The sequence below is a fragment of the Rissa tridactyla genome, chromosome 1 (assembly GCF_028500815.1).
Source record: "Rissa tridactyla isolate bRisTri1 chromosome 1, bRisTri1.patW.cur.20221130, whole genome shotgun sequence".
Lineage (NCBI taxonomy): Eukaryota > Metazoa > Chordata > Aves > Charadriiformes > Laridae > Rissa > Rissa tridactyla.
In genome coordinates this window covers 125,301,694-125,314,853 of record NC_071466.1, presented here as the reverse complement: position 1 = coordinate 125,314,853, position 13,160 = coordinate 125,301,694, and the positions used below count along the sequence as shown (strand labels likewise).

General features: G+C 36.6%; 1 long non-coding RNA gene across 8 annotated transcripts in view; it reads left to right on the top strand.

Moving 5' to 3' along the window:
- Nucleotides 1-13,160, top strand: part of LOC128901998 (uncharacterized) — a 90,505-nt gene that overhangs the window by 420 nt on the left and 76,925 nt on the right. For 3 of the 8 annotated variants that reach the window (XR_008463568.1, XR_008463582.1, XR_008463580.1), the window contains exon 2: nt 4-185. The exons of 1 other annotated variant lie outside the window; for it this stretch is intronic. This is a non-coding gene — a long non-coding RNA (uncharacterized LOC128901998). Of the gene's footprint in view, nt 1-3; nt 186-2,130; nt 2,237-13,160 lie in introns of those variants that run through there. 4 more of the 8 variants (XR_008463566.1, XR_008463578.1, XR_008463579.1 and 1 more) reach the window with 4 other exon arrangements.

Here is a 13,160-nt window from a genome sequence, read left to right as displayed (position 1 = left end):
TAGGCACCATGAGGAGAGGGAAGGAAGCTGAAAACGAGAAGCAGTCACTCACCAGGCAGAAGGAAGCAGGTCTTGCCAGAGCCTTGCAAGATGGCTGAGGCTGTGCCAGGGCATGCTGGGAAAGAGGTGGCCATGGCACACTGATGGCTGCATAGGGAATGCTGGTGCTGGTTGTTAGTCCTTAGGTGAGTAATCTTACTTTTCTGATTGTGTGACACAATGTTTTCCAGTTTTCAGGATTATCAGAGTGTTTCCTAGTCTCTGTACAGGAAAGGGAGAGTGGCTTCAGCATGTAGTTTGGGGAATGGGTGAAGGGTTGTGTTTTTTTCTATGATGTGCTGTATGTTATACAATATTGCTACAGGTACCATATTTTTTGTTGATGTCATAATTCTGACAGAAAAATATTTTCAAGAATTGTTTCAGTCACTGCTTATAGTGTGCTTGGCAAATTCTGAACCCACTTGTTTTCTTCCATATAGCTAAGTGTTATTTATATTCAACTTTCTGAATTTCCCTTACTTCGAAATACTTTTTTTCTTTCTGCTTGCAATGGTACCGAAGACAAACTGTTCATAATCCCAGTAGCTGCTGCTCTCTGTGTTCTTTTTAGGAGCAAATTTAGTTTCCATTATGTTCCTTGTGGATGGAAACCATGCTGAATTTGAGATCTGAGCTTGTTTCTTAGTAGCTTCTTGGGCTGGAGCAGAGCCTGGGGGATTTGGAAATCCCAAACACACTATATGAGAGATGAAGAGAGAAGGAAAATCAAAAAGAAAGAATAAAACCAGAGGTAGGGATAGAGGGAGGCTTATCATACTGTTAGAGTACAGTTTGAGGAAGGAGAAAGAAAAATGAGGCCAGGAGAGGTGACTAAGTATTGAGAAGACAGAACTAAGTAGAAACTGGAAGATGTGCCCTATGTGCCTCCTGATAGGGGAGTTGCTTTCTCATCACCTACTTGAGAGGCCTCTTTTCTTTTTAAGGTGTTTCAGGCTGTATTTTAAATTTGAATGCATATATGTGCTTTTGTGGTTGAAATGGAAAGGCATATTCCTGTTGTACATATATATATATATATTAAAAAAAATAGATTTTTTTAAAATGTATTTTTCTTTTCCAGATGAATGCTGAGATTTCTGATGCCTGCCTGTAAAATATTTACCCATTTTATAAAATGCAGGTTCAATAGAAACATTTGTAAATGTTACAAGAGTCTTTGAAAATAAGCTGTTACTGTATGATACAGACTGCAACTCTTAATTGGAAGGCAAGTTCTTCGCTTGAATGCCTCAATAGGTAGTGTTTTAAAAACTTGAATATACAGTACACAGTGTTTAGAGAATATAACTTAAGTCTCATGCAGGTCACCAGCGTACCTGAGCTATTTTTTACATTTTTCTTTACTCTAGACCTATAGGGTTTTAAGAGTAATTGGGGGTTTATGAATCAGCAGTATATTTTTTACAAAATCTAGTGAGTAAAGAGCATGTTGTTCTTTATCTAAATATTAATATAGGGTCTTTTCTTTCAATTCAAATTATTTATGATATTTTATGTATTCTAAAAAAGATAGATATCTAAAAAAGACAAATTTGCTGCAAATAATTCTTAAAAATATATTTAGATTTTATATTTAAAATAGTTTTATTCTAGCAGCTTCTGTGGAGGATTAATGGTCTCTTCAACTAAATTTTATGACAATTCACAATATGTAAAACCATTTCAAGTAGATTTCTGTAATGAAAATTAAGATCATATGGAAGTAATCAAGATTTCATTTGGGTACTGTAGAGGTAAGGTGAAAGACTTGTGGTGTTCTATAGAAATTCTTCTTAGTGCATTTAAAAGCTCCACTGGCAATGTCTAAAGATAGTTTGATCTAGTTACCACCGAGAGGCCGTAAACTACAGGAAATTCTATTCAGCATCCATGTGTTACGGTCTCTGCCAAAAGAAATCCAGGCACAAATCAATAATTATTTTCTAGGACCAGTTTGGTGTTTCCATGCCCCAAGATTACTGTATCAGTATTTTGCTCAGAACTATTACCTTACCCAGTAAAAAGTCATGAATTTCCTGGCTTTACGTTGCTACTCTATTATATTGTAACAAGATGCTTCTGACCCATGAAAAAGGAATGCACATGAAAGTTGCCATGCTGAGATTAGCACTACGGTCAGGAAAAAGTCCAGCCAGTATTCCTGAAAGCCAGCCACGCTTTCCAAGAAGTTAAGGTAGAAGTGAATAGCACATTTGTGCTTTTAAAAATCAAAACACTTTTTCTGCTTTGCTTTTTAATATTGCTGTCTTAACTGAGCTGTAGATCACTTATATTCTTGAATGTGTCTTTTCTTTTACATGTCTGTTTCTGCTATATATGTTCCCAACAGGCAAACCAATGCATGCATGGTGTCTGGTGCAATGTAAAAGCAGAAGCCTCCACTCACATGTATTGAGTTAAATTCTGATTATGCAGCTCTTTGAAGCCTATAGCATAACAAGTATAATTAACCTCATTGTGCTTAATATACATAGTTTTTGTCCACTGGGAAGAATAGAACTGAATGTCATTGGCAATCTTCAGAATAGAAGGAATACTCCATAAATGTGCTTTGTGTGCTAAGTGTTAGAATTTTGCACATGCATTATATTTTTACAAAGAAGTTAGGATTTACTATAATACCATGATATCACTGCAATTTTTAAATGATGTTTAGTATTAATATTAAAAATATATATTCAAAAACCCAAGCTTTATTGGAGGCTTTAAAACTGCTCTGGAATGTCCAAATGTTAATACTTAGACAGGCCGGAGGAAGCAACATACAAATTTGCAAATTGCAGATCATTTGTGGTGAATGAAATACATTTTAGAGAAGAAAAACTAATGAAATTACTATTTTGGGTTTGTTATGAGTGAACTACAGCTGTTTTGCTTGAATGATTATTATAAAGTTTTTCAGCTGTGAATCAAATCTACACACAAACAACATGGGAAACTTGCAGATGTCTATCTATGAAGGCTGATCCATCATGTACGGGTTCGAATAACCAATTTTGTATTTCTCCAATCTTGTTCCTGTGCAAACTAGAAAAAAATCCCAAATGGGTGCAAGCAATAAAAATATCCTTTGAGGAAAAAATAGGCTAGGTGGCTTAACCACCCCTGCCATGAAGTAAATGCCCTTATGTGGAATTCTGAGAAAACTTCAGGGTTGAGCAGTTTCAGAGAGATATTCACGCAGATGAATAGTAGACAAATGGCCTACATAGCTTGAACATATCTACCCACTATACGTCTCAGAGCTATTCGAATGCCGGAGTCCAAAAGTCATAGGAGGCCTCTTTTATTGACATGAATGATTATGTTTTCAGTGTTCTGTTTCTTCATTGTTACTTTACTGCTGAATGGTATTCTACTGCAAATGATTTGATAAGACAATGACGGAATTGTTATAGTCCATTACCCTTTTGTGTCATGACATCAGCAAGAATTCCCTTTAAAATGCCTAAGAGTAAATCTACAGTCCTCCTATAATATTAATGTCCTACTGTAACCCTGAAGTATTTTGAGAAAGCCAAAACCACAAGTATGTATTTATAAGCTTCAGTTACATTCTGAAGTGTCATAGAATCATAGAATCCTAGTTATATAGCCATTTGTTGTGGGATAAGAAAGAAAGAAACACAAGGCAAGAAAACTGCAAAAAGTTAATTTTTGTTGTTGAAATGAGTGAGCAATACGGGCCCTTGAAGCCTGGGGTAAATATCCAAAAGAAAAACCAATACAGTGTTATTTTGTTCCATTTCAAACATTTTTACAACATATTGCTGCACTATGTTAATGAGAATGCTTGAAAACAACTCAGTCCAAATAAGATAAAATACACAAGCTTATTCAGTATCATCGGAGACAGCTGTCTTTAAAGACATACACGGACAAATGCACTGTGGTTAATAATTTTATTTGGAAACTTACTTAATTGTGCTAGTAACTTTATTTAAAAAAATATAAAAATAAAAAATTAGATCTGGAGCTTTTGGTTATTTGGCCATCATTTATTTTGCTGTTACTGTTTCTGTGTGCTCTTATATATCTGATCAGCATTGCCTTGTTTTGCACAACAATTGCTTTTTCCTCTTGGGCAAAACCCAGCAGAACTCTGTTCAACTTCTGCTTTACTTCACAGATGCTACCCCTCGAGAACTGATTTTTTATATTTACTTATGTTTATAATTATGGGCTTATGTGGGCTTAATGTCTTTTTCTGTACAGCAGGTAGCATCTAAATAAGTTAGTAAAATGGCATGACTGTAATAAAGCAGAATGCAACTTCGTGCAACAGACCCAGCAGTTGTGCTCTGTCTACCTGCTATAGATGGTATCTGCCTTCTTAGAAGCACTGCTAAATGGAGTGATGCAGTACTCCCAATGTAAGGGTTGGAAACAACAGTAGCAAAAAGGGATGCTTTATAGGGAGAGTGTGCAGGCCTGGCTGCTTTTTGCAGTCCTTTCCCTTTTACTTTCCCAGCATCGACAATTGTTGTATTAGGGATGTTGGAAGATAAATTCCTGCTTGATCCCTTTTGTATCTATTTCTGAACCTGTTTTCCATTAACCTGTGTAATTTTTCTTGAATCTCTTGATACTGTCCGCAGCTGTCTGTGGCAGTAAGTTCCAGAAGCTGCATAAAAAGTACTATTCCTCCCTCGTCCTCCATCTTACACCAGTTTTATTCCATTAAGTGCCTTCTACTAATGTACCATGGGATTTGTTGAACAATTTTTCATTCACTCTATCCACTGTCTTAGTGGCATCTGCAAACCTCTGTCATATTCCTTTCTGCCCAATCCTCTCCCATCTGGGGTGTTCCAGCCATTTTAAGCCATTCTCTTAAGGTAGCTGTTCCATTCTCCCATTATTTTAGTTACCTTTCTCTAATTTCTCAATGTCCTTCTTGAAACATGGCAACCCAAAGTACACTCAGTATTCACGATGCGGCTGTCCTGTGCTTGTATAAAGAGGTAAAATGGCACACAGTGAATTTTCCTAAAATACGATTGAAGTCATAAGGCAAAAAGGAAATCACATAGGGAAATTCAGCTTCCTGGACAGTTATGGCATTTGGATGTCTTCTCTCAACTTAAGCTCTTACTCTGTCAGCTTAAGGTCCAAGAGTCAGGATGCAGATCTTGATATTTCAGGTACCTTGCTATGAAGGGCCTAAGTGTACAGTTGGTGTAATGACTGTATCTGCTGGTCATCTTTAGTACATCTCTCATTATTTTTGGATCTGTATCCTTACCTAAAATGAGGAAGAAAGAATTATTTTAAGTTTACTTTCCAATACTTATTCTTGGCAGATGACTTTGTTACATATAACTAGACTTCTTGAAATTTTATAAATTCTTTTTGTTTTCCAAATTTAACACAGTGATAGTGATGTCTAGCACCAGTTTAGTCTAACAATTGTGTGGTTTAGAATTTAGACAAATTACTCAATGTTAATTCAGTTCAGAATTACTGAATTCAAATCATTCCTGGAGGTAAGTTTTGCTTCTTTATAAACTTGCCCCACTGGCACCAGGTCACCATTTAAATTTCAAATATACTTAGGCAAGAAATTATTTTAAATTCTTCCTGATTCCTTTTCAGCCTCCTAGTAAACCTCCAAGACAAACTCGCCCAAAGTGGTGGAATTCTTAGTTTACAATCAAGTTTATCTCGGATTATGTCAGTTCTCTTGAGCTGAAGCTACATAAACATAAATATAAATTACATCAAGCTAAGTATTTATCTTGGGTATCTTTTAGTTTTTGCATACCTGATATTAACATATTCAGCTTATGAGAAAGAATAACAAACATGTTGCAATCAGTTTAGGATTTTTTTACAATATATTGAGTGTTCTTTTACTTTATGTAGTTCCTTTAATCAAAGAGCTAATAACTGTCTTAATTCCTTGCCAAATTTGGAATATGCTAGTCAGACATGCCTGTGATTTTTAGCAAAGATGCGAAATGCTATTGGGTATGACCCACTTCCGCTTCTCTTAGGGTCCTCTTACTACTTTTATTTAAAGACAGGAAAATAGTAAATTGATCATACTTAAATTGATAGGGCTTGCACTTAAATTTATAGGGCTAGCAGTTTGATATGGCATAGAACCTGGGTTTTGGAGATGTTCTGGTTTGAGGACACGGCAGCAGAACTGCTCAATAGTTGAGTAAACTTTATCTTGATTTTTTGACAGCCATGTAAATATGCAAATAAAACATTGCAACCACAAAGAAACTGCAGTCAGATGGAAACTAACTGAACTATATTGACCTAAGAAAATGTTAATATACTTATTATACACACACACACATACGTGCTCTAAGTTAGGTCACAACAAGTTTCTCTCACATTTTAGTTGCCATGCAATTGTTCCTTAAATAGCTTTTCCACATGGTCACTGTGTAGTTTGAGAGAAGAAATTAGAAAAGAATTTATACCACTCTCTCCATGGGTACTGTTATAAAATATCTACCTCCTTTTGGGAATAAGGAGAAAGTAGGAGCTTTCCAAAAACTGAAATATGCAGTTGCAAAGCCAGTTTTCATTTTTAAGTAGCTGAGTGTATCGAGTAAGATTCCGAGCTAATATGTGTCAAAGCACATTTAGGTTGTTATACCAGTTGGAAATACAGAGAAGATGGTAACTGTAAATAAACTGATCATACTTTCAACCCAAATAGTGCATTCCAAAAATTAGAATTCAGGCATCAATCCCCGTATTTGCCACATGGTCTCAAAAGAAAATACTGTTATGAAATAAAACTTTTCAATAGCACTGTGGTAGACGCTTCTGTAAGTATGATTGTAATGATCAGGTGTTTGAGGAAGCGAGTAGAGGGACGTGCTTTTTAAGGCCATCTGACAATATCAAGAATATGGTACTATTTGTCTTATAAACACTGGTCGGACAACCGTAGAACTACAGAGATTGTATGTACGTTTTAAATCCTTCTCAAAATCCTGAGATCTCAAAAATAGAAGCTCAGATTGTATATGAAAAAAAAAAGTACTCGTGTTCCTCTCTTATAAACTCGTCCTCATTTGCTTCAATGGATCAAAACAAGATTTTCAGAGTTGTCAGCCACCTAGGGAGCTTTCATAGGGTGTCTCTGCATCACGCTACTGTGACGTGGGCTCTGAGTCTGCATCAGAGGAAAGAACAGCTGTTATAAAGAAGTGGAAACAGTGATGAGAACAGCGATGAGATACAAATGAGGATGCAAAGAACATGGAATCACTGAACCTGGAACAAAATGGGTTAAGAAAGAAACTCATGACAGGAGAAAGCACAAGAAAAATGAGCACGAAAAAAAGCAATAATGTGTGTGCTTAAACAATATCATTTGACCTCAAGAATGCTGGGCAAAATACAAAGGTAGGCTGTAAAAGAAAAATAGCACCTTTCTTAAAAAAAAAATAAAAATTGGATTGTGTTCCAGATATTTGCACTGTCAAACTACTTTGTGCAACCGGAGTTCTATATACTTACAGCATAGCTGAACAGCAAAACAGGCAAATTAAAGACATGTGCTGTATTTGTCAGAGCAACACCAGACAGCTTCAGTAACTCGATGAGGCCCCACTCTTACTGCTTAAAAGCACAGTGCTTATAAAACAACTCAGACAATTTCGGTATATGAGCTAATGTACTTAAAAAGAAAGAAAATGCACAAAAGCAATACTACTGTTTATATTAAATGTAGTAACTACTTCTCAATATCCATGTAACATGTGTGGGTTTTTTCCACCATTCTGCAAAGATTGTCTCAATCTGTCCACAAACCATTTATTTTTTCCCTCTTGATTCTTGTATGCTTGACAATAGCATGCTTGAAATTATCTCTTCTATCTATGGCACATCAACTATTGCCATCTATTGCATACAGTTACGAACAGAGAACGTGCTCTGCTGAGAGAGAAGGAGAATGGAAAGGAAGGAACTAAGCAGGAAAATGACTGTTGCCCTATGAGTGGGGAACCGTAGGTAACAGAGGTTGTATTAGAATACTACCTGGCGTAGTTTTTATGCTAATAATGAGAGCTTGAGCATTACGTTATTACCCATTAGATCTTGCAGGTTCAGTTAGAATAACTATAGCCAGAGTATAGCTAGCTATGTGAGTGTTGCAGAGGCAACGTGCTCCAGAGCACAGGCTGCTGCAACACTTTTGAAGGTTGCAAGTGTGACAGTGGTAATGATGCTAAATCAATCCACAAGACTCCCTTTGAGGAGACAAATCCAGAGAATCATTTGAAGAATTTATGCTTGCGCATATCTACTTATGTAGATTTACAGTGAGGGAGGAAGAGACACTATGGGGAATGTCTCTCTGCTTTTGAATCCCTTTGACTTTTGGCTCTTATACTTCCATAGCACATCATGTCCTGATTTGTTCTACTTCTGCCTGCTTCAGCCCGTAAGTGAAGCTTTGGGTCGCCTCCCCATTCTGGCCTGGGTACAAGAAAACTCTCTCTGGTATTAACAGTACTACGCAGTAAACTCACGATGGAGCTTGGCAAGCACTTTAAGTGGGCACCTGGTTATCTGACTATCTTGTCATAGTCTGACAGGCAGTAGCGTGCTGTGAAAAGCTTAGAAATGTCATTCTGCGGATTTCAATTCCATGACTGGCTCTGGGATTTAAAAGCAGCTGCATCTAAGATTGTCATGATTTTATATTTTTTTTTAAATGCACTTATAAGCGAGTGACTTTCCAAATATATGTCTCTCATCGTGGATTTAGGGAAAGTTATTTTTTAGTCTGTATGATTGGCAACCAGTAAAGAAATGCTGAATTAATACAGGGGCAAGAAAAGGTCTGTTTAACTGTCTAATCCACCATAATTAAAATGTGCCATTGTAGATGTTGATTGCACTAACTTTTTTTAACAATGTCTCTCTAATTAACCCCTTTTCTCTATCAATGTATTTATACATAGCACTGCTCTCTACAACATCAGTCAGGACTGCTCACATGTTTATGGTTAGCTCTCCCATAGGAGGCTGTAAATCCCGGGGCTAATAACTAATAAATACTTTGAGTCTGCTTATGGAAGTATTTTTGGTTCTGATATCCACAGTGAGCTGTAAAATGCAACTGACAGTGCTAATGTTTGTTTATGGGAAGATCATTTAGAAAAGATTAGTCTGATTCCCTCTAATAATAATAAATTGGAGGTCTTGGTGGATATACCGGCCAAAGATGTTGCAAATACTTGAAGGGAAGCATTTAGAGCAACATTTTTACATCTTCTGACCCTAGTAGGCACTCTTTAAATAAATATTTAGCAAAACTATAATGGCTAAACATTTATTGATAATAAAAATATATTTAAATGCTGTCTGTTTCTCTGTAGTGATACTTTACTAGTTTATAAAGAAACTAAAAGCAGAACTTGCAATTAGTTGACCTGGCAGAAATCTATTCCAAAATGGTTTAACAATCAACAGTTTATGTAAAATTTAGCTGAGTTACAACAGAAGAATAGAGGAAGGAAGAGTAGACTTGGCCATGTACATATCTGGAAAACTGTCTTGCACTAAACCTTATTGTTTTGGACAAAGTCAGTAAATGAGCATCCCATCTGGTATAGTTTTACAGAAAAGCAAGCCCTGTCTTTTCTGAGCAGCTGTACTCTTGTACTCAGTGGCAGGCACAATAAGAAAGGAAGCAAACAAATGCACTACTGGCAGGATTTTGGAAGAAGTAATGGAGATTCCAACATCTGCAGGATTTATTGAACCCACTGAGAATTTGTATAGTGTGCCTGCGTTGTCCTTTCACCTTCACTATCCCCTAGCCCTTTGTGTTCTTTTGCCCTGACATGTTGTTCACAGAAAGATGGCTGTGTATGATCAAATCAGAAAAAGTGGTAGAAAGTACTTTCATTAGAAGACAGTACGATGACTGTAAATTTAGAAGACTCAGCATTTACCTTAGTACTGCTTTAAGTTTTCCCCACAGCCTGAGAAAGCCATCATAATTAGGACATTTTAAGTCCTTCCTTTAAGCCAGTGAAACTTTTGTGCCCATACTGAACATATTATCAAATCTAAGTGTACTTACTAAGCCCAGTAGGCAATACTTGTGTTTTTGCTCTAATACTTAAGAAGGCTGATTTTATGATGATAGTACTATCGTTATATGATTAAGGATCCGACACACTGTCAGAAGTGGGTTAAAATCAGACAGCTAAAAGGTGGCTGGCTCTGAAATACTTACTCTAACAGTCACTGCCAGATGTGAATAGCTTGTCTTTCTGTGTTAGGCTGGAAACTGTGGCAATTCAGCAACAGACCTATGACCCCCAGCCTGTGAGGCTGATGCCCAGGGGCAATGACAGCTCCATACATTTGGTTCTCTTCTGCTGCTGTGAGTCTCTTCAGAGTTTCAGGCTGTGGACAGATATCCTAATCCATTTGCTTGTACATTGGCGGAAGAGTTTGATTCATCCATAATGCATTAAAAAGACACCTGACAAGCCATTCATCCAGCAGATTTGAGAGAATAGTGAAATAGAGTGGGAGTCTAATAATGAGGAGCTGGGGACAGTAATTTAGTTCTTACTGCATCTCAGACAACAAAGATGTGCCTACAGTATATGTGAGATGTAGGAGGGTTAGCACTGCCTTCTGTTATTTGGTCAAATATTATTCAAACACCTAGTAATTCAGTAAATGTATTTTATTTTACATTAATAACTAAGAGTAAAGGATGATTCAGTCACCCATTATGACAACTAAGTATTCTTTCCAACTAACAGTGGCTATCCAGTGACAAATCTCAGCAAATATGCCATGTATGTTTTTGCAAAAGTGTACACAAATCTGTCTTGCTTTGCCCATTAGATTAGTGATAATTTTTGTGTAGCTTTCAAACTGTATATGTACACAGTATATGTACTGTGAGTGAAGTTGTTAGCCATTCTTGATGCAAGACTAATGTTCAGCTGCAGTATATGCAGTTCCTAACTGCATGTTTGAAATACAGTGAAAAATACAAAACCTATTCATGACGCACTGTCAAAGGGCAATTTAGTCTTTATTAAAACGCTTAGTATCATGATGAATAATTTCATCTTCATGAGCTGTTTCCCGTATGTACATCAGATTTCTTTCCTAGCAGTGGATTTGTTTTGTGGATGTAAGGTAAAATCATCCACCTATTTTTCCCTTAATTCTGTTTTAGCTACTAAGATTTGATCCCATTGTTTCTTTGACGTGGATATCCAGGAATGTAAAGACTAAATATAAAACCCCAAGGGTACAACATATGTGTATAACTTTTTGATCTGCAATTGTGGGCAAGGGTATGAAATTTTATTTTTAGTATTAGCAATTATTATTTTATCTACAGGATATTTTATCTACAGGTATTACTAATATTTTACTCTTAGCACAGGTTAACTCTAGCAGTAGGACTGCAACTGAGAGACTGCTAATATGTTGTTTCTGGCTTAGTACCTCATCTATGCCAGAAAGGCAAGTGCTAAGGCTAATTCAGATCCTGATTTTGTTAAATGAAGCCTAACTAGACATCACCATACCTGGCAGGTGGATTTTATACATTTTGTAAAATTATTGTTCTATTCAGTCCTATGCAGTCCTAATCATCTTAAAAGAGAGATGTTTTGAAGCAGACTAATATGTTGCTAAACCCAGACTTCAGGCCTAAGCAGGAGGTAGAGGTCTGAAAACTAAAAATGTCATTGTTTAATACAGTGGGGAAGCTGTTTGGTCCAGCTTTTCAAATCACAGTAACACACAATCTTCAATCATCTGTCTTATAATCTTGTATGGCTTCAGTCAGATGTTGAATATGTGGGGTTTTTATCGGGATGATCAGAGCCTGCCTGATTTGTCTGATTGGTGATTGGGACAATTATTTAAAACAGAATACCTAAATTGGATTAGAGAACAGATGCACATAAATTGATAAGTTATTAATTTGTCTCTTAATAAGGTCTGCTTAAGAACTTTCTGGCAGTTTATAATACTAATAGCATGTAAGCTCAGAAAGTTTATGAAAAGTTTTCTTTCAGCATCCGTGTCTTTCCAGAAATATTGCAGTATTTGAGCATGTGGATGTTCCAATTTGTTAGATGGACTATGCAGGGCTGACCCTGAATGAAAAAAATTATTTCTGTCTACACGGAGCAAAGACCAAACCATTCAAAATGTATAAACTGGATCAGCCTAATTCAGAGGGTTTTTTGTTTGTCGTTTTCTTACTTATTAAAAGCAATTTTATGGAAATAGCTCTATTGACAGAAAAGGCTATTCTTGTGAAAGTGTTGGCTGCTTGGAATTTGATCTGGAAAGCCAGCTGACACACTTAAAAGCAAGTTTCTGTTTCAGCATTTATATTGGCAGCTATAAGGCTTTTGTCTCTTGCAGCAGAAAAAAATATTGTCAAGTGGAGGCTGAGCAACGTGGTTTCAATAAAATGTTTCTATTAATCAAGCTAACAGCCACATAGGAAATTAATTTGAAAATTCCTTTGAGGTATACTCATATACTCATGTATATGAGTAATACTGTGACTTAGTTCTCTTCAGTTTTCCATTTAAAGCTATTTCAAGCCTGAAGTCAGGTAAACACTGGCAGTCTGTTACATCTAAACTTGGAATTGCATAGAAGACTGAGAGTTCGATTCTGGAGCCATTGAATCCATTCTGGATGCATTGCGTCCTCTCTAAATAAGGAGTAAAAACCCATTGCTCTAGACTGACTGTTGAGACCTGTTGACTGTTAAGGCATCTTACCAAAGTCACCCTTCTGAAAAATCTAGATTCTGGCTAAGTGAAACAAAACCTCAATATTGCAGTTATGTTATTTGAAGCCTTCGCAAAGGCCATCTGTTTACTTTCTTTAGTGAAAATACAACTATGGAATAGCTATTTGCAAACTAAAATGTCCTCAAGAGGATGCTTAAGCATCTGAAATATCTTGAGTTGGCCAGGAATGGACTACAGCCAGTGGATCCCTTGGTCCCAGTTCCATGAAGGAGTAACAGATAAATATATGGCTTTGCACAGGAGTGGTGCTGAATAGGCCAAAAAATATGCTGGAATCTACTGATACCAAGGGAATTTTGA